Here is a 21,153-nt window from a genome sequence, read left to right as displayed (position 1 = left end):
GGAGTCCCTTCACAGGTGGTGATGGGGATGGGCAGGGTTAAGCTTCAGAGTCACAGGGGAGAGCATAGCAACAGGGATACAGAAGGCAAAGTGAAGAGATTCCAACAAAAAAATCAGTGCTGACCAGCACTCACCAACCTGAGATGCTTGTCTGCTCACCCACCAGGGCAGGTGGGGACTGGGAGCTGAGGCTCTGGCTTCAGAGGTCAGATACCAGGGAGAGGACTAGGGTTGGCTGTGTGAAGACAGCCTGAAGGGGGCTAGTGCACCACAGCTAGCCAGGAGGGAGTCAGGAAAAACTCTGGACCTGCCAAAGAGGCAACAGACCATTGTTTTGAGGTGTTCGAGGACAGGGGGTTCCTGCTCCGTGTGCGCACAGAAGGCAGAGCATTGCCTAAGTGAGCTCCAGAAATGAGCTTGAGCCACAGCTATCAGCTTGGACCCCAGAGATGGGCATGAGATGTTAAGGCTGTTACACAGCCTCCAACAATCCTGTGTGCAAGGGCAGGTTACTACTCACACACACCCCCGGGAGCCTGTGTAGCATGCCACTGCCAAGGTCCTGTGATCCAAGGACAACTTTCCCAGGAGAACACATGGCACACCTCAGGCTGTTGCAATGTCATAAAAGCCTCTGCCACCACAGGCTCACATCGCATTACAATTATGACTACTGTACCCCTCCCTCTCCACGGCCTGAGTTGGCAAGAGAGCGCTAATCAGCTGTTACTTTAACCCCCTCTGGTCTGCACGGGGAACAGGTGCCTTAGGGCAGCCTACATGCAGAAGCAGGGCCAAAACCCAAGCTGAACCCCAGGAGATGTGTGAACAAAGAACAGAAAGAGAAATTTCTCTGTGCACCTCAGGAGCAGCAGAATAAATCCACACAGTCAAGTTGATAAACCTGCATCTGTGGAATACCTGAATAGACAATGAATGTTCCCAAAATTGAGGTGGTGGACTTTGGGAGCAACTGTAGAATTGGGGTTTTCTTTCTGCATCTGATTTGTTTCTGGTTGTATGTTTACTTACTTTAGTTTTTAGTGCTTGTTATCATTGGTGGATTTGTTTATTCGTTTGGTTACTCTCTTCCTTTTCTTTTTCTTTATTACTTTTTATTTTTTTTCATTTTTTCTCTTTTTATGAGTATGTATGTGTATGTTTCTTTGTGTGATTTTGTCTCCTTATGTTTGGTTTTACCATTTATCCTAGGGGTCTGTCTCTTCGTGGTTTTTTTTTTCTTCCTTTTCTTCTGAGCCATGTGTCTGGCAGGGTTTTGGTGCCCCGGCCAGGTGTCAGACCTGAGCCTGTAAGGTGGGAGAGCTGAGTCCAGAACACAGGCCCACCAGAGACATCCTGGCCCCACATAATATCAATCGGTGAGAGATCTCCTAGAGATCTCTGACTCAACACTAAGATCCAGCTCCACCCAATGGACAGCAAGCTCCAGTGCTGGATGGCCCATGCCAAACAACTAGCAACACAGGAACATAAACCCACCCATTAACAGAGAGGATGCCAAAAGTCATACTAAGTTCACAGACACCGCAAAATATACTACTGCACATGGTCCTTCCCAGAAGGATAACAAGATCCAGCCCCACAACAAGAACACAGGCACCAGTCCCCCCCCACCAGGAAGCCTACACAAGCCACTGAAACAACCTTACCCACTGGGGGCAGACATGAAAAACAACTGGAACTATGAAGCTGCAGCCTGTGAAAAGGAGACACAAACACAGTAAGTCAAGCAAAATGGGAAGACAGAGAAATATACAGCAGATGAAAGAGCAAAGTAAAAACCCACCAGACCAAACAAATGAAGAGGAAATAAGAAGTCTACCTGAAAAAGAATGCAGAGTAATGATAGTAAAGATAATCCAAAATCTTGAAAATAGAATAGAGAAAATACAAGAAACGTTTAACAGGGACTTAGAAGACTTAAAGAGCAAACAGACAATGATGAACAACACAATACATGAAATTAAAAATACTCTAGAAGGAATCAAAAGAAGAATAACTGAGGCAGAAGAACACATAAGTTACCTGGAAGATAAAGTATTGGAAATAACTGCCACAGAGCAGAATAAAGAAAAAATAAAGAAAAGAATTGAGGACAGTTTCAGAGACCTCTGGGACAATGTTAAATGCGCCAACATTCAAATTATAGGAGTCGCAGAAGAAGAAGAAAAAAACAAAGGGTCTAAGAAAATATTTGAAGAGATTATAGCTGAAAACTTCCCTAACATGGGAAAGGAAATAGTCAGTGAATTCCAGGAAGCACAGAGAATCCCACATAGGATAAATCCAAGGAGAAACATGCCAAGACACACAGTAATCAAACTAACAAAAATTAAATACAAAGACAAAATATTAAAAGCAGCAAGGGAAAAACAACAAATAACATAAAAGGCAATCCCCATAAGGTTAACAGATGATGTTTCATCAGAAATTCTGCAAGCCAGAAGGGACTGGCAGGACATATTTAAAGTGATGAAAGCAAAAAACCTACAACCAAGATTTCTCTATCCAGCAAGGATCTCATTCAGATTCAACGGAGAAATTAAAACATTTACAGACAAGCAAAATTTAAGAGAATTCAGCACCACCAAACCAGCCTTACAACAAATGCTAAAGGAACTTCACTAGGCAGGAAACACAAGGGAAGGAAAAGACTTACAATAACAAACCCAAAACAATTAAGAAAATGGTAATAGGAACATGCATATCAATAATTACCTTAAATGTAAATGGATTAAGTGCTCCAAGCAGAAGACAAAGACTGGCTGAATGGATACAAAAATAAGACCTGTACATACACTGCCTACAAGAGACCAACTTCAGACCTAGGGACACATACAGGCTGAAAGTGAGGGGATGGAAAAAGGTATTCCATGCAAATGGAAATTAAAAGAAACCTGGAGTAGCAATACTCATATCAGACAAAACAGACTTTAAAATAAACACTATTACAAGATACAAAGAAGGACACTACATAACAATCAAGGATTCAATCCAAGAATAAGATATACCAATTGTAAATACTTATACACCCAATATAGGAGCACCTGAGTACATAAGCCAAATGCTAACAGCCAGAAAAGGGGAAATTGACAATAACACAAACATAGTAGGGGGCTTTAACTACCCACTTTCACCAATGGGCAGATTATCCAAAATGAAAATAAATAAGGAAACACAAGCTTTAAATGATACATTAGTCCAGATGCACTTAATTGATATTTAAAGGACATTCCAAACAAAAACAACAGAATACACATTTTTCTCAAGTGCTCATGGAACATTCTCCAGGATAGATCATATCTTGGGTCACAAATCAAGCCTTGGTAAATTTAAGAAAATTGAAATCATATCAAGTACCTTTTCCGGCCACAATGCTATGAGACTAGATATTAATTACAGGAAAAGATCTGTAAAAAATACAAACACATGGAGCCAAAAAAATACACTACTAAATAACTAAGATATCAGTGAATAAATCAAAGAGGAAATCAAGAAGTACCTAGAAACAAATAACAAAGAAAATAGGATGACCCAAAATCAATGGGATGCCCCAGAAGCAGTTCTAAGAGGGAAGTTTATAGCAATTACAATCCTACCTCAAGAAGCAAGAAATATCTCAAATGAACAACCTAACCTTACACCTAAAGCACGTAGAGAAAGAAGAAGAACAATAACAACAACAACAAAAAAAACAGAGTTAGTAAAGAAATCATAAAGATCAGATCAGAAAAAAATAAAAAGGAAATGAAGAAAACAATAGCAAAGATCAATAAAACCAAAAGCTGATTCTTTGAGAAGGTAGACAAAACTGATAAAACAATAGCTACATTCATCAAGAAAAAATGGGAGAAGACTCAAATCAATAGAATTAGAAATGAAAAAGGAGAAGTAACAACTGACACTGCAGAAATACAAAGGATCATGAGAGACTACTACAAGCAACTATATGCCAATAAAATGGAAAACCTGGAAGAAATAGACAAATTCTTAGAAAAGTACAAGCCTCCAAGACTGAACCAGGAAGAAATAGAAAATATGAACAGGCCAACAAAAGCACTGAAATTGAAACTGTGATTAAAAATCTTCCAACTAACAGAATCCCAGGACCAGATGGATTCAAAGGTGAATTCTATCAAACATTTAGAGAAGTGCTAACACCTATCCTTCTCAAACTCTTCCAAAATATAGCAGAGTGAGGAACACTCCCAAACTCATCTACAAGGTCACCATCACCCTGATACCAAAACCAGACAAAGATGTCACAGAAAAAGAAAACTACAGATCAATATCACTGATGAAATAGATGCAAAAATCCTCAATAAACTACTAGCAAAAAGAATCCAACAGCACATTAAAAGGATCATACACCATGATCAAGTTGGGTTTATCCCAGGAGTGCAAGGATTCTTCAATATATGCAAGTAAATCTATGTGATACACCATATTAACAAACTGAAGGATAAAAACCATATGATAATCTCAATAGATGCAAGAAAAGTTTTTGACAAAATTCAGCAACATTTATGATTAAAAACTATCCAGAAAGTGGGCATAGAGGGAACCTACCTCAACATAATAAAGATCATATATGACAAACCCACAGCCAATGTCGCTCTCAATGGTGAAAAATTGAAACCATTTCCTCTAAGATTAGGAAAAAGACAAGGTGACCCACTCTCACCACTATTATCCAACATAGTTTTGGAAGTTTTAGTGACAGCAATCAGAGAAGAAAAAGAAACCAAAGGAATCCAAATTGGAAAAGAAGTAAAACTCTCACTGTTTGCAGATGACATGACACTATACATAGAAAATCATAAAGGTGCTACCAGAAAACTACTAGAGCAAATTAATGCATTTGGTAAATTAGCAGGATACAAAATTAATGAACAGAAATCTCTTGCATTCCTATACACTAACAACAAGAAATCTGAAAGAGAAATTAAAGAAACATTCCTATTTACCATTACAACAAAAAGAATAAAATACCTAGGAATAAACCTACCTAAGGAGTCAAAAGACCTGTAAGCAGAAAACTATAAGACAGTGATCAATGAAATTAAAGGTGATACAAACAGATGGAGAGATATACCATGTTCTTCCATTGGAAGAATCAACACTGTGAAAATGACTATACTACCCAGGGCAATCTACAGATTCAATGCAATCCCTATCAAACTACAAATGACATTTTCCACAGAACTAGAACAAAAAATTTCACAATGTGTATGGAAACACAAAAGACCCCAAATAGCCAAAGTAATCTTGAGAAAGAAAAATGGAACTGGAGGAATAGGCTCCCTGGTTTCAGACTATACTACAAAGCTACATTAACCAAGACAGTATGATCCTGGCACAGAAACAGAAATATAGATCACTGGAAAAGTATAGAAAGCTCAGAGACAAACCCACACATGGATGATCACCTTAAATTTGACAAAGGAGGCAAGAATATACAATGGAGAAAAGACAGCCTCTTCAACAAGTGGTGCTGGGAAAACTGGACAGCTACATGTGAAAGAATGAAATTAGAACACTTCCTGGCACCATACACAAAAATGTACTCAAAATGGATTAAAGGCCTAAATGTAAGGTCAGACACTGTAAAACTCTTAGAGGAAAACATACCCAGAACACTTTGTGACATAAATCACAGCAAGATCCTTTTTGACCCCTCCTAGAGAAATGGAAATAAAAACAAAAATAAATAAATGGTACGTAATGAGACCTAAAATCTTTGCACAGTAAAGGAAACCATAAACAAGACGAAAATACAGCTCTCAGAATTGGAAAAAAATATTTGCAAATAAAGCAACTGACAAAGGATTAATCTCCAAAATATACAAGCAGCTCATGCAGCTCAATATCAATAAAAACCCAACCCAAACCAAACATAGGCAGAAGACCTAAATAGACATTTCTCCAAAGAAGATATACATATTGCCATCAAACAGATGAGAGGATGCTCAACAACACTAATCATTAGAGAAATGCAAATCAAAACTACAATGTGGTATCACCTCACACAATTCAGAATTGCTATCATCAAAAAATCTACAAACAATAAATGTTGGAGAGGGTGTGGAGAAAAAGGAACCCTCTTGCACTCTTAGTCGGAATGTAAATTGATACAGCCACCATGGAGAACAGTATGGAGGTTCCTTAAAAAACTAAAAATAGAACTACCATTTGACCTAGCAATTCCACTACTGGGTATATACCCTGAGATAACAATAATTCAAAAAGAGACAGGTACCACAGTGTTCATTGCAGCACTGTTTACAATAACGAGGACATGAAAACAACCTAAATGTCCATAGACAAGTGAATGGATAAAGAAGATGTGACACATATATACAATGGAATATTATTCAGCCATAAAAAGAAACAAAATTGAATTATTTGTTGTTAGGTAGATGTACCTATAGTCTGTCATATAGAGTGAAGTTGGTCAGAAAGAGAGAAATAAATTCCGTATGTTAACACATGTATATATGGAATCCAAAAAAAAAAAAAGTTTCTGACAAATCTAGGCACCGGACAGAAATAAAGACACAGATGTAGAGAATGCACTTGAGTACACAGGGAAGACCAAGTGTATGCTGGGATGAAGTGAGAGAGTAGCATTGACATATATACACTACCAAATGTAAAATAGATAGCTAGTGGGAAGCAGCTGCATAGCTCAGGGAGATCATCTTTGTGCTTTGTGACCACCTAGAGGAGTGGGATAGGGAGTGTGGGAGGGAGGCTCAAGAGGGAGGGTATATGGGGATATCTCTCTCTCTCTCTCTCTCTCTCTATATATATATATATATATATATATATAGATATAGATATAGATATAGATATAGATATACATATAGCTGATTCACTCTCTTATACAGCAGCAAGTAACACAACATTATAAAGCAATTATACCCCAATAAAGATGTAAAAAGAACACAAAATATGAGTTGAGAGAGTAAAAAATGTAGATCTTTTATAATGTGTTTGAACTTAAAAGAGTACCAATTTAAAACAAGTGGACATAATTATGTGTCAACATATATGGACTCCATGGCAACCACAAATCAGGAACACACAATGGATATACAAAAACAAAAATAAATGAACTCAAGCATACCATTAAGGAAAATCATCAAGCCACAAGGAAAGAAACAGAAAGAAGAATTAAACAAGGAAGAACTACAAAATGAACCCTAATGCAAGTAATAAAATGGCAATAAGGCATACCTATCAATAATTACTTTAAATTTCAGTGGCCTAAATGCATCAATCAAAAGACATAGGGTGGCTGATTGGATAAAAGAAAACACCAGGACAATCTCTATGCTGCCTACAAGAGAAGCAGTTCAGAAGTAAAGACACACACAGACTGAAAGTGATGCGATGGAAAATGATATTTCATGCAAATGGAAATGACTAGGAAGTGAAGTTAGCAATATTCATTTCAGATAAAATAGACTTTAACCCAAAGAAATATAGTGAAAGACAAAGAAGGGCATTATACCATGATAAGGACTTTAGTACAAGAAGAGAATATCACAATTGTTAACACATATGTACCCAATACAGGAGCACCTAAATATACAAAGTAAATACTAAGAGACATTAAAGGATAAACTGACAATAGTACAATAATATTAGGGGACTTTAACACCTCACTTCCATCAGTGGACAGATCATCCACACAGAAGATCAATATGGCCACAGTGACCTTAAATGACACTATAGACTAGTTGGACTTAATAGAGAGCTACAGTACATTCTATCCAAACACAGCAGAATACATATTCTTTTCCAGTACACATGGACCATTCTCCAGTATAGATCACATGCTAGACCATAAAACAAGCCTCAACGAATTTAATAGGACAGAAATTATACCAAGCATATTTTCTGAGCACAAAAGGATGAAACTGGAAAACACCTGCATAAAGAAACATGAAAAAACAAACGAACACATGGATACTGAACAACATGCTAGTTAAAAACCAATGGGTCAATGAAGAAATCGAAGAAGAAATCAGAAAATACCAGGAGACAAATGAAAATGGAAACACAACATTCCTAAATCTCTGGGATGCAGCAAAAGCTCTTCTAAGAGGGAAATTTATAGCAATACAGGCTTTAATCAAGAAAGAGGAAAAATCTCAGATAAAGAACCTAACCTACCACCTGAAAGAATTAGAAAAATTATGACAAAGAAAGATTAAAGTCATCAGAAGGAAAGAAATAATCAAGATCATAGAGGAGTTAAATAAAATAGAGAGTAAATAATAGAAAAGAGCAATGAAACCAAAAGGCAGTTTTTTGAAAAGATAATCAAAATAGATTAAACCTTTACCCAGGTTCACCAGGAAGAAATGAGAGAACCCAAATTAACAAAATAAGAAATAAAAGAGGAAAAATAATTAACAATACCACAGAGATACAAAAAATCACAAGTGAATACTATGAACAGTTATATGCCAGCAAATTGGACAACTTAGAAAAAAATGGAAAAATTCTAGAAACATACAACATGCCAAGACTGAATCATGAGAAAACAGACAATTTGAACAGTCAAATTACTAGTAGTGAAATTGAATTTTTAATAAAAATTACTCCTAACAAACAAAAGTCATGACCGGACAGCTTCACAGGGGAATTCTACCAAATATAGAAAGGAGAGATAATATCTTTCTCAAATTATTCCAAAAAATTTAAGAGGATGAAACACTCCTAAATTCATTATATGAAGCTACCATTACCCTGATACTAAAACAAACAAAAACACTACAATAAAAGAGAACTACAAGCCAATATCTTTGATTAATATAGAGGCAAAAATTATCAACAAAATATTTGCAAACTGAATTCAACAACATATAAAAATGGTCACAAAACATGATCCATGTTGGATTTATTCATGGGACTCAAGGATGTTTCAACGTTCACAAATCAATCAATGTGACACAGTAACAAAAGGAAGGATAAAAATCACATTAGCAGATGCAGAAAATGCATTTGACAAAATTCAACATCCATTCATGATACAAACTCTCATCAAAGTGGTTATACAGGGAACGTATCTCAACACAATAAAGGCCATTTATGAAAACTCACAGCTAACATCATTGTCAATGGTGAAAAGCTGAAATCCTTTCCTCCATATTCAGAAACAAGACAAGGTGAGAAGTAGTATTCTCACCACTTCTTTTTAACATAGTATTGGAAGTCCTAGCTACAGCAATCAGACAAGAAAAAGAAATAAAAGGCATCCAAATTGGACGTGAAGAAGTAAAACTGTTATTATTTGAAGATGGCAGTATACTATACGTAGAAAACAATGAAGTCTCCACCGTAAAACACTAAAATTAATAAATAAATTCAGTGGACTTGCAGGATACAAGATTAATATACAGAAATCTGTGGCTTTTCTATACATTAATAATGAACTATCAGGAAGAGAGAATGTAAAAAAAAATCCCATTTAAAATCACATCTAAAAGAATAAAATATCTATGAATAAACTTAACCAAATAGGTGAAAGGCCTATACTCTGAAAACTATAAAATACTGATGAAAGAATTCGAGGATGATACAAAGAAATGGAAAGGTATCCTATGCTATTACTTTGGAAGAATTAATATTTTTAAAATGGCCCTACTACCCAAAGCAACCTACAGATTTAACGAAGTCCCTGCCAAAATACCCATGATATTTTTCACAGAACTAGAACAAATAATCCTAAATTTCATATGGAACCACAAAAGACCATGAATTTACCAAAATAATCTTGAGAAAGAGAACAAAGCTGGAGGTATCACCCTCCCTGACTTCGGTCTATACTACAAAGCTACAGTAATCAAAAAAGCATGGTACTGGCACAAAAATATACACAAAGATCAATGGAACAGGATAGGAAGCCCAGAAATAAACCATGCACTTATGGTCAATTCATATATGACAAAGGAGCTAAGGAAATAAAATGGAGAAAACACAGTCACTTCAACAAGTGGTGCTGAGAAAACTGGACAGCTACATGTAAAACAATGATATTAGAACATTTACTCACATCAAACACAAAAATAAACTCAAAATTGATTAAAGACCTAAATGTAAGACCTGAAACTATAAAATTCCTAGAAGAAAACATAGGAGGAACAGTCTTTGAAATAAATTGGAGAAATATTTTTTTGGATCTGTCCCCTAAGGCAAAAGAAATAAAAGCAAAAATAAACAAAGGAGACCTAGTTAAAATTAAAAGCTTTTACACAGCAAAGGGAACCATCAACAAAATGAAAAAAACTATGGGACAGGAGAAAATATTTACAAATAATATGTCCAACAAGTTTTAATATCCAAAATACATAAACAGTTCATACAACTTAATACATTTTATTATATATTTATTAGTTTTTTTCATATTTCTTAAACCAATATTTGTCTCAACAGAAAGCCAGGAAACTTTTCTGTAATATCTAATACTTTCCTCAGATTTCAGGGATGAAAAGTATGTGGTGTATTTATATCCATTGATATGGTTTTCAAAACTACGCTGAGAATGCTATCTTTTCATTTTCTCATTAAGGTATACTTTTTAAAAAATTATTTGTTTTATATATTGGCTGCATTGGGTCCTCATTGCTGCATGCAGGCTTTCTCTAGTTGTGGATAGCAGGGGCTACTCTGTTGCGGTGTGTGGGCTTCTCAGAGCACAGGCTCAGTAGTTGTGGCACACGGGCTTAGGTGCTCCATGGCATGTGGGATCTTCCTGGACCAGGGATCAAACCCCTGCTCCCTGCATTGCCAGGCAGATTCTTAACCACTGCACCACCTGGGAAGTCCCTCATTAAGGTATACTTTCATCTATCAATCTATGATTACCATTTTATAAATATGATTCAAGTCATAAATTACTTTCTTCTTTTTCTAGATAAAGAAAACTACAATTCCAAACTAGGAAAATGACAATTTTTAAACTGCAAAAAATAAACTTTTAAAATGAGGGTAAACTTTTTTTTTAACCAACTTTGTGATTTTTTTATTGATGGACGACAACTTTAGACTCTAGGTATCACTAGCTGTGTAGAATTAGAGATGTAGCATCGTAGAGGAGCAGGCAGCAGAATTAAACAGCAGACATAGGGCAATGTCAATCTTCATTATTTTGCCCATTTTTCATTATGTGTACACAGAAGCGTGAATGCAATTTGAAATCTCTTAATGGCAATAAAGTTACAATCACTCATCTATATTGCTAACATCTTAGCTCCAATATTTCACTTGCAATGTGCACATAAGCAGCTTCTCATCACACAATTGTTAGTCAATTTTTTCCTATTAGGAAACAGCAACTTAATTTTTGTGTTTATTTATCTTTTGAAGTAAAAACTATTTCTTCTCAGATAATAGCTCATTTTTATCATTTATCAAAAAATTAAATGGTGGGGGAGGAAAGTGTGATGTATTAAAAAATTCACTTTTTAAGGAAAGATAAAATTCATTTCAACAAATTTAAAAGTGTTGTTACTGGTGCAGGATCTATTCTACTGTACAGTTAGATGGAGAATCGGCATTATTAAAGAAATATGCTTTTTTTTCCTGTACAATTTCTTTTTTTTTTTCATCTTTACTGGAGTACAATTGCTTTACAATGGTGTGTTAGTTTCTGCTTTATAACAAAGTGAATCAGTTATACATATACATATGTTCCCATATCTCTTCCCTCTTGTGACTCCCTCCCTCCCACCCTCCCTATCCCACCCCTCCAGGTGGTCACAAAGCACCAAGTTGATCTCCCTGTGCTATGCAGCTGCTTCCCACTATCTATTTTACGTTTGGTAGTGTATATATGTCCATGTCACTCTCTCACTTTGTCACAGCTTACCTTCCCCCCCCCATATCAAGTCCATTCTCTAGTAGGTCTGTGTCTTTATCCCGGTCGTACCCCTAGGTTCTTCATGACATTTTTTTTTCTTAGATTCCATATATATGTGTTAGCATATGGTATTTGTCTTTCTCTTTCTGACTTACTTCTCTCTGTATGACAGACGCTAGGTCCATCCACCTCATTACAAATAACTCAATTTCATTTCTTTTTATGGCTGAGTAATATCCCATTGTATATATGTGCCACATCTTCTTTATTCACTCATCTGTCAGTGGACACTTAGATTGCTTTCATGTTCTGGCTATTGTAAATAGTGCTGCAATGAACACTGTGGTACATGTCTCTTTTTGAATTATGGTTTTCTCAGGGTATATGCCCAGTAGTTGGATTGCTGGGTCATATGGTAGTTCTATTTTTAGTATTTTAAGGAATCTCCATACTGTTCTCCATAGTCGCTGTATCAATTTACATTCCCACCAAGAGTGCAAGAGGGTTCCCTTTTCTCCACACCCTCTGCAGCATTTATTGTTTGTAGATGTTTAATGATGGTGATTTTGACCACTGTGAGCTGATACCTCTTTGTGGTTTTGATTTGCATTTCTCTAATGATTAGTGATGTTGAGCATCCTTTCATATGTGAACTCAAAATGGATTAAAGACCTAAATGTAAGACCAGACACTGTGAAACTCTTAGAGGAAAACATAGGCAGAACACTCTATGACATAAATCACAGCAAGATCCTTTTGGACCCACCTCCTAGAGAAATGGAAATAAAAACAAAAATAAACAAATGAGACCTAATGAAACTTCAAAGCTTTTGCACAGCAAAGGAAAGCATAAACAAGATGAAAAGACAACCCTCAGAATGGGAAAAAATATTTGCAAATGAAGCAACTGACAAAGGATTAATCTCCAATATATACAAGCAGCTCATGTAGCTCTATATTAAAAAAACAACCCAGTCCAAAACTGGGTGGAAGACCTAAATAGACATTTCTCCAAAGAAGATATACAGATCGTGTATTTTGTTAAGTCAAGTGACAATCTATTTCAATCAAATGATTTTGATTTGGAAATTAGAAGTTAACATAAACTATGTTGTGCACAAACTCCAAGGTGTCTCCTTTCATTCTAGCCCATTTTTGCAACAGGGAGAAAGAGTTTCTCTCTAAAGAGTCACTGAAGATAGGAGGGAAGTCGGTGAGACTTGGTGCTCAATAAGCAGTGTTGGGCACAGACAGTGACAGCTACAGCAGGTCCACATGGCAGTAATACAAGAAGTAGGCTGTGCACTCAGTAGTGGGCTTCAACACTTGGTATTGGTTAATCACCTTGACCATCTGGTCGTTGATGTGCAGCCAGCCGTTCAGACCAATCTGGAAGACATCCATGTTGTAGTGGCCACCAGTGTTGCTGCTGCTGTGGTGGTAGACCACTGCAAATAGCCTATAGGCTCTGTGACATTTAAAATTCTTATTTTTTAACCCCTGGAGAAAGCAGCTCTTTATTAATTTCCAAGTCTACAGGATATCCAATATTTTTTATAAGCTTCTGACTTCCACCAGTCTTCTCGTAAAGAAACCATTTCAGGTACAACACGTGAAAAAGAGGGAGTTTTTCCAGAGTAACTCTTCAACTGATCTCAACCTTTTGTTTGTTTTTGGTGGTATAACCCTGGACAGATTCTCTTGTCACCAAGCTTTCCAATGCATCCTGGATGGTGCATATCTTGTCCAACTGGATATCCAGCTGCAACGTGAAGAATGGCTGCAGGGTGGCAGACACTTCTGAACTCTGCTGGTAAATCACAGACCTGATGTGTTCACCAAAAATGCCAGTGATTGGGGTCTGGACAAAATCCGCCTGGTGAATGAACAAGGTCTTATTTCAGGGGCCAACTTGCTCCCATTAGTCCTCATTTCATTTGCCTGGTTCTTCCTGCTTGTCTTTGTTCACTGAGTGGCTTTTGGGTCCATTGGAAATAGTAAGTTTTTCATTATTTGCTGAGAGAAGTTTCTTTAGGTTCAGCATTTCCTCATAAAATCCATTTAGAATGAAGCCTAAGTACTCCTCAGCATCTTTTTGGTGACCCTTTTCAAAAAGGCTCGACTTGATAACTGTCAGGAGTCTATAAGTATACGTTGGTTCAAAGGCAGCTCCAGGGCGGATATCCCTCATGATCCCCAAGAGCTTGTCTGGGTTTTGGAGGCACTGGCATATTAGTAAACTTATTCATTAGCCAAACAAAGCTATCTATCATGGGTGTGGATATACAAGGCCTCTGCACTTTTGAATGCAGAGGAATGAACTTCATCAGGTGATACATCAGAGGGCAAGCAACCAATGCCTGGAGTGTAGCATTAATGTAGCCCCAGTTTCCTTTATTGATCAGCCCGTGGGGTTGCAATGACACTGGTTTATGAATCAAGGTTACGTTCTCCAGTAACTCTGCAATCTTTATGGCTACAGGATCCTCTGAAACTGGAACCAGCCCTTCCTTGACTTCAGCCTGCTTTTCAGAGACCAGGGTAGAAGTGGCGGGAGGGGAATACTTAGTTTCCATGGAAACCGCAGACAAGGAGGGAGAGGGGAGGGGAGGGGGTAGGAGGAAGAGGGCTTAGAATCATGAAAAAGACTGGCCCACGATTTTGCAGGCCAACTGGTGGGAGCAGGGCCTACCACAGAGGCCCAGGCATCTGCAGGAGGGGAGGTGCTCTTAGCTTTCTCAGGGTCCATGTCCGAGCTTGCACAGTGTGCAACTCCACCCTGTTGGCAGCTGTGCCCTCAACCAAGGATTCAAGTATTTGTGCATTGGCACCTCCAAGGTTCTCAGTAGTATCAGTCCCAACCTAAGGCTGAGCCACAGCTGTCCTCAAAAGGTTGTCCATGGCAGCCTCTGTATGGTAGCAAGATTATTCAATGTCAGCCCCATGGCAGGCAGCCCTCATGCTGCCCCTGCAGTCCTGGCCCTGCTGATGAAGGCTCTAGGAAAGAACCACTAGGCACAGCATCACTGCTGAAGTCCGTGGCATCCTGGGGGCTGCCACAAGTTCAGGGTGTCCCTGACAGGGACACATCACCCATCAACTTTGCATCCTCTGCGCTTACACTATTCTGGACTCTGGGATTGACATGGCCATTGACCAGGGCTTCTGTGGAAGTATACACTTGCTGCCATCTTTCAAGTAACTCTACCCAGGTGGACTTTTTTTGTTTTTGTTTTCTTTTTACGCTCCCTTTGTCCAAGACCACCCAAGATGCCATCATTTTCTAAAACTTCCACCTCCACGTTAGTGCTGCCATCCAGAGCAAGGGCAGAGCCTGGGTACTGGTAGTTGGTGGAGCTACAGTTCACTTCTGTATCTATGTCATCAGGGATCTTTTGGAAAGCTGTGCAAATAAGGATAAATTCAGGGGCCTAAGGATTCAATGTGCTTGAAATACTGTATGTAGTTGGGAGTTCTTGGCAAAGTGTCAGTGGGTTCAGTTACTTCATTAACACCAAATTCAATTCTCTAATAGTCTTCTCCATTAGGTAGTTCATCAGCAGCTTGTGCACCAGGCAGAACTGCTCCACTACATAGACAATGCTCAACGGAAGAGCAAGGAGTCACAAAGAACTAATGGAATTCATCAGAGCTAAAATCTCCAAAAATATACTGTGGGTTGCGGAGGACCATGGAGGCCTGTTTCAATGAGCCTCGGTGCTCGACTGACTCCTCACGCTGCTTCCCTTCTAAATCAAATTTTTATTTGTATATATTCTCACTAAATTGTTATAGAACAAAAGAAACATTTGCATGCAATAAGTGTTTATGGAATAAATAAAGAGGGGGAAGAGGATGGAAAATCATTAAAGGAAGACAAGTGGAAATCAAGGATGTTCACAAGGGAGTAGAGTTCTATAATTTTATAGACATAAAAGAACTAAGGTACATTTTATTCCACCCATTCATTTTGAAATAAGCACCGAGTCTCTAGATGTTAACATTTCCCTTTTTTCAATGCATCCTCTATATTAAATACTTGTTCAAAAGACAAAAGTATAATTCTGTCCTTGAGACTGAAAAACAACAACAACAAAAACAACAGCAGCAGCAGCAGCACACTCTTCCATGGAAATAAGCTCTTTTCCATTTGAAAGAACTTAATATTATGATCCTCAATAATGAAAGGAATCTGCATTGTATATTGCAGTAAAAATAACAAACCTGTAATGAAGATCTTCAACCAGAAATCACGGAAACTGGACAGTTTACTGTCTGCTCTTAATCTTTTTAGTCAGGATTTTTATTTTAATTGAGAAAGGAAGTCTGTATGCCTGGGTTTCTATTGGCCTCAATCATAATTTCCAACTGTATCTATTCACAGATGACTACATATTGTCCTCTATATGAATAGAAGGAAAGATGTCTGCTGTCCCTTGACATACTATTCATTACAGTGAAAAGTAAATAAGAACTATTTCATCTTCAGAGTATTTTTCTATGACATTAAAATTGAAACAATATTAAAGTCACATTACAGATCTTTATTACATTAAAGACCTGTAATAGAAGATATACAGTAATAACACATTTTTGCTTTACTCTAATGCAGTAATAATGGTGTCAAGTTAAATAAAAATATTCACTAAAATAAACATTTGAGTTACAAACTTAAGAGTTTGCAAATATTACTAGAAGCAAATGAAATAAATTTCAAGGTCTTAAATTGTGAAGGAAAGGCTGTGAGTTTAATTGTACTCCATAGTAGTATGAATTTCCTCTTTCCCTTAGGACTGTAAGGGGAAATCAGTAAATTGATGGGTAATCCAAATCAAAGTTCATCAAAACTCAGGGCCTTTGTTACATGTACAGCAAGGACTACTAAAATCATATACCATAATTTACCTGTGTGATTAGTGGTACAGAAATTGTGTACCTGGCCATACAGGGAAAGGTCAAAATACATGCTGTAACAAAGTTGGTGGTGCTTCTAGGTAAAACAGGTAAACACATACCACCCTTTCTCTCTCACACAACACAGTGATACCTAGACAGAATGCATGATGTAGCTTTTTGAGAATTCTGAATAGTATATTAGCAGGAGGATAGAGTAAGAACATCAGAATTCAAAGTACTACTGATCTGGTAGTAGGATTGCACAATTTCCCCTCCAGTATCTTCTAGCTTGAACTCAACATAGCCTGAAACATATAAATGGGCACTGGTGCAGACAGAGAGGGAAATAGGAGAAGCCCTCTGCCTCTGGCTTAAGGAGCAGGAAAGGGAAGTCCTACCATTCAGAGATACTGGAAATCCTTGATTTTTTCTTTTGTTTTTTGTTTCTTTGTTTTCCTTTCTCCAATCCCTCATGTCCTAGCTCTCATACTGTAGTGTGGAACCAAGAGTACAGGAAGTTCCCCTTCTGATCAGAGGAGATCTGGTACCAAGAACTTGGGACCAAGCCCATTGATTTTTTTTTTATTTCTGACTCCCCACCACAAGAAAATGAACACAGGCACAGGAATGGAAGTGCCCAATAAGGTGAAGTAACCAAGTCTCAAATATCTGTCCAAAGGTCTGAAAAGAGGAGACCCAAAGAACTTGAAATCACAGGAGAAGTCAAGAAGAGGGAGGTACTCAAGACACTGAGCCTATAAAATAGTTTATGAAATCCTGGTATCAAGTCTGAACTGTGTGTGCATGGGGATCTGATCTTATTCTGCATACCAAAGACTTTGAGAAATAAACTAAATGAAACTACTGCCAAGCACCAGAATGCCCTAGGTAATGCACACAAATGATAGATTTGAAAATCACTGCACAGACTTTTAACAACAATTACATTGAAAGCACAACACACACAGTGTGGATGAGAAGTTGTGGCCTGAACATAAAAAGGTCGTTTCCTTGATAAAACAAAATATCAACATTCTGCACAGGCAACATTCTGCATAGGCTTTAAATAAGTCCTAAAATTTAACATAATATTCAAAATATATAGAATAAATTCTAAAGTTATTAGATACACAAGAACAAGGAAAGACTGAGCTTGCATGGAAGAAATAATCAATAAGAGATGAATTCTAGAACAGTGATGTTAGGAGCTCTGCAGAACTGCTCCCAGGGGAAAAACATAATTGATAAGAATTATTTGAAACCAAAAATTTTAAGTCTGTTAGAAATAGCCCCAATTAAATACAGCAAAAGGAGAAACATTTATCCCCCCAAAAATATATAAAATCCCAATAAGAACAGCAAAAGTCAGTGACACTTGAGTCAGGAAACCCTCTCTCCCTCCCCTCTGCTTCAATTCAGCAGGACAGGAGCTGCACTATGAGCAGGTGTGACCAAAAACCCAGGGTCGTCTCTTCCCCCAGATCCCAGTTAAGGGCTATGATATCTCTGAGGATGGAAAGACATTTCTCAACCTCCTCAGTTCCATGTTACAAAAGCTCTATTACATTCTGAGTGTTCTAGGTCTCTCTTCCTCCACCTAGCCACAATTTACAAGGCAGAAGCTCTAACAAGGTGCAGCAGAACAGAAACAGTGCAGCCCAGATCACTTTTGTCCCAGCTCATTCAAAGGACAAAGGTTCTATCTTGGGAAAGGCAAGCGAAGAAGAGCAGAAGTTACTGCCATGTGAAGCAGGGGTGTCATTCTGAGAGAAGTAAGCTCCTCCCTGTACCCAAATCCAGAGAAATGGTGCACAATTGTTAACTGGAGAGACAGAGGTGGGCCATAATAACAGAAAACTAAGAAGCTCTTCCCAAGGGAACTGACTTTATTTGGTAGAGTTTTGGAAAGTTCAAACTTCATGGTGCTGTTGAATATAATGGATATTTTAGATGTAAGCAATAAAGAGGAGGCTAATAACTCCATGAGAACAACCAGTTAAACCACAGGCCAGTTAGCTGACAAGAGAAAACCAGGGAAAGAAACAAGTAAGAAGATCCCTCCTGGGGTCAGAACAAACCTCAAAGAATAGCTTATAAAATCAACCCCTGCAAAGTAGCCAGAATATAATTGGGTCAGACTATATGTAGTATTTATACCCCCAATGCGTTGTCAAAAATAAGAGAAAAATGAGCTGGTTATGACTCAGGGCTAAGGGCTGAATGAGATATCAACAGAGGCAAACAGCTTGACAGAGATATCAGAGAAAGTGACAGTCAAAGAGAACCATGATAAAACCTTGTCATCCCATAGTGACTGTATTTATGCTAAAGGCTGTGCCCTCTGAGGAGGAATAAAATAGACATTTTAAAAATGTTACTAGTAATAGAGAGGGACATTTTATAATAATAATGGTCAATAAATCACAAAGATGTAATGATTATAGATATATGTGCACCTACAAACAGAGCTCCAAAATGCATAGTGCAAAGCCTGAAATAATAAATGTAAAAATAGATAATTCAGATCATAGTTGGAGACTTCAGTAATCCACTTACAATAACAGATAGAACAACTAGGTAGTAGGTCAACAAGGAAATACAAGATTTGAACAATACTACAAAGCAAGTAGACCTAAATGACATCTATAGAATACTACACCCAAAACCAGCAGAAAACATTCTCCTGAAGTACATAGAACATTCTACAGGATAGACCATATGCTAGGCAGTAAAACAAACATCAGTAAATTTAAAAGAATTGAAAACATGCAAGTTTTATTTTCTGAACACAGTAGAATTAAATTAGAAATAAATAAAATGAAGGGGACTTCCCTGGTGGTGCAGTGGTTAAGAACCTGCCTGCCAATGCAGGGGACATGGGTTCGAGCCCTGGTCTGGGAAGATCCCACATGCCATGGAGCAACAAATCCCATGTGTCACAACTACTGGGCCCGTGTGCTACAACTACTGAAGCCTACACACCTAGAGCCCATGCTCCACAACAAGAGAAGCCACCACAGTAAGAAGCCCCTGCACTGCAACGTAGAGTAGCCCCCACTTGCTGCAGCTAGAGAAAGCCCGTGCCCAGCAATGAAAACCCAACACAGCCAGAAAGAAAGAAAGAAAGAAAGAAAGAAAGAAAGAAAGAAAGAAAGAAAGAAAGAAAGAAAGAAAGAAAGAAAGAAAGAAAGGAAGGAAGGAAGGAAGGAAGGAAGGATGGAAGGAAGGAAGGAAGGAAGAAAGAAAGAAGGAAATTTTTAAATAAATAAATAAATAAAATGAAGATGTTTGGGGAATTCACAAATATGAGGTAACTAAAAAACATGTTCCTAAGTTACCAATGGTTGAAACACAAGATCACAAGGGAAATTAGAAAGTCGTTTGAGATGAATGAAATGAAGACACAACATACCAAAACTTATTGAATGTAGCTAAAAAAGTACTTAAAGGGAAATTTGTAGATGTAAATGACTATATTAAATATGAAGATGGAAATACACTCCATGTTCATGGATTAGAAGACTTAATATTGTTAAGATGGCAATACACCCCAAAGCAATCTATAGATTCAATGCAACCCCTATCAATATGACAACAGCTCTTTTTTTTTTTTCTGCAGAAATGGAAAATACAATCCTAAAATTCATATGGAATTGCAAAGGGCTCCAAATAGAAAAAAAACAATCTTGAAAACAATAACAAAGTTGAAGAACTCAAACTTACCAATTTCAAAACTTACTACAGCATTGTAGTAATCAAGACAGTGTGGTACTTCCTTAAGAATAAATACCTAGATCAATGAAATAGAATTGAGAATCCAGAAATAACCCCCACATCTATGATCACAAGGGTGAAGAGACCATTCAGTGGGGAAAGAATAGTATGTTCAACAAATGATGCTAGTACAACAGGAGCTAACTCTAAAACTTTTAGAAGAAATTATAAAGGTAAACCTTGATGATCTTGGATTTGCCAACAGTTTCATAGATATGACACTGAAAGCACAAGGAACAAAAGGAAAATCTACATAAATTGGAATTTACTAAGTTAAACATTTTTGTGTATCAAACACTATCAAAAGAGTGGAAAGACAACCCACTGAAAAGGAGAAAATATTTACAAATCATATATCTGATATGATTCTAGTATCCAGAATATGTAAATATTCTTACAACCAAAAAGCAGACAAACAATGGGCAAAGGAGCTGAGTAGACATTTCTCCAAAAAAGATATACTAACAGCCAAATAGGACATGAAGATACTCAATGTCATTAGTCATTAGTGAAATGCAACTCAAAACCACAAAGAGGTACCACTACACACCCATGAGGATGACCATATGGAAAAAAAAAAGTAAGTATTG

At 37.5% G+C, this 21,153-nt stretch overlaps 1 protein-coding gene and 1 pseudogene across 2 annotated transcripts in view; both read right to left on the bottom strand.

Annotated features, from left to right (window-relative positions):
• Positions 1-21,153, bottom strand: part of DACH2 (dachshund family transcription factor 2) — a gene marked incomplete at both ends in the record, with an annotated part of 629,522 nt that overhangs the window by 272,792 nt on the left and 335,577 nt on the right. The window lies entirely within an intron of this gene.
• Positions 13,154-15,586, bottom strand: LOC309977881 (ubiquitin carboxyl-terminal hydrolase 10-like; annotated as a pseudogene). The gene has a single exon. The product of its transcript is annotated as a ubiquitin carboxyl-terminal hydrolase 10-like (transcript).

This window comes from Leucopleurus acutus (genome assembly GCF_964270905.1).
Source record: "Leucopleurus acutus genome assembly, chromosome: X".
Classification (NCBI taxonomy): Eukaryota; Metazoa; Chordata; class Mammalia; order Artiodactyla; family Delphinidae; genus Leucopleurus; species Leucopleurus acutus.
Note: the sequence above shows the minus strand (reverse complement) of the source record. Positions and strands in the feature narration are given on the sequence as shown.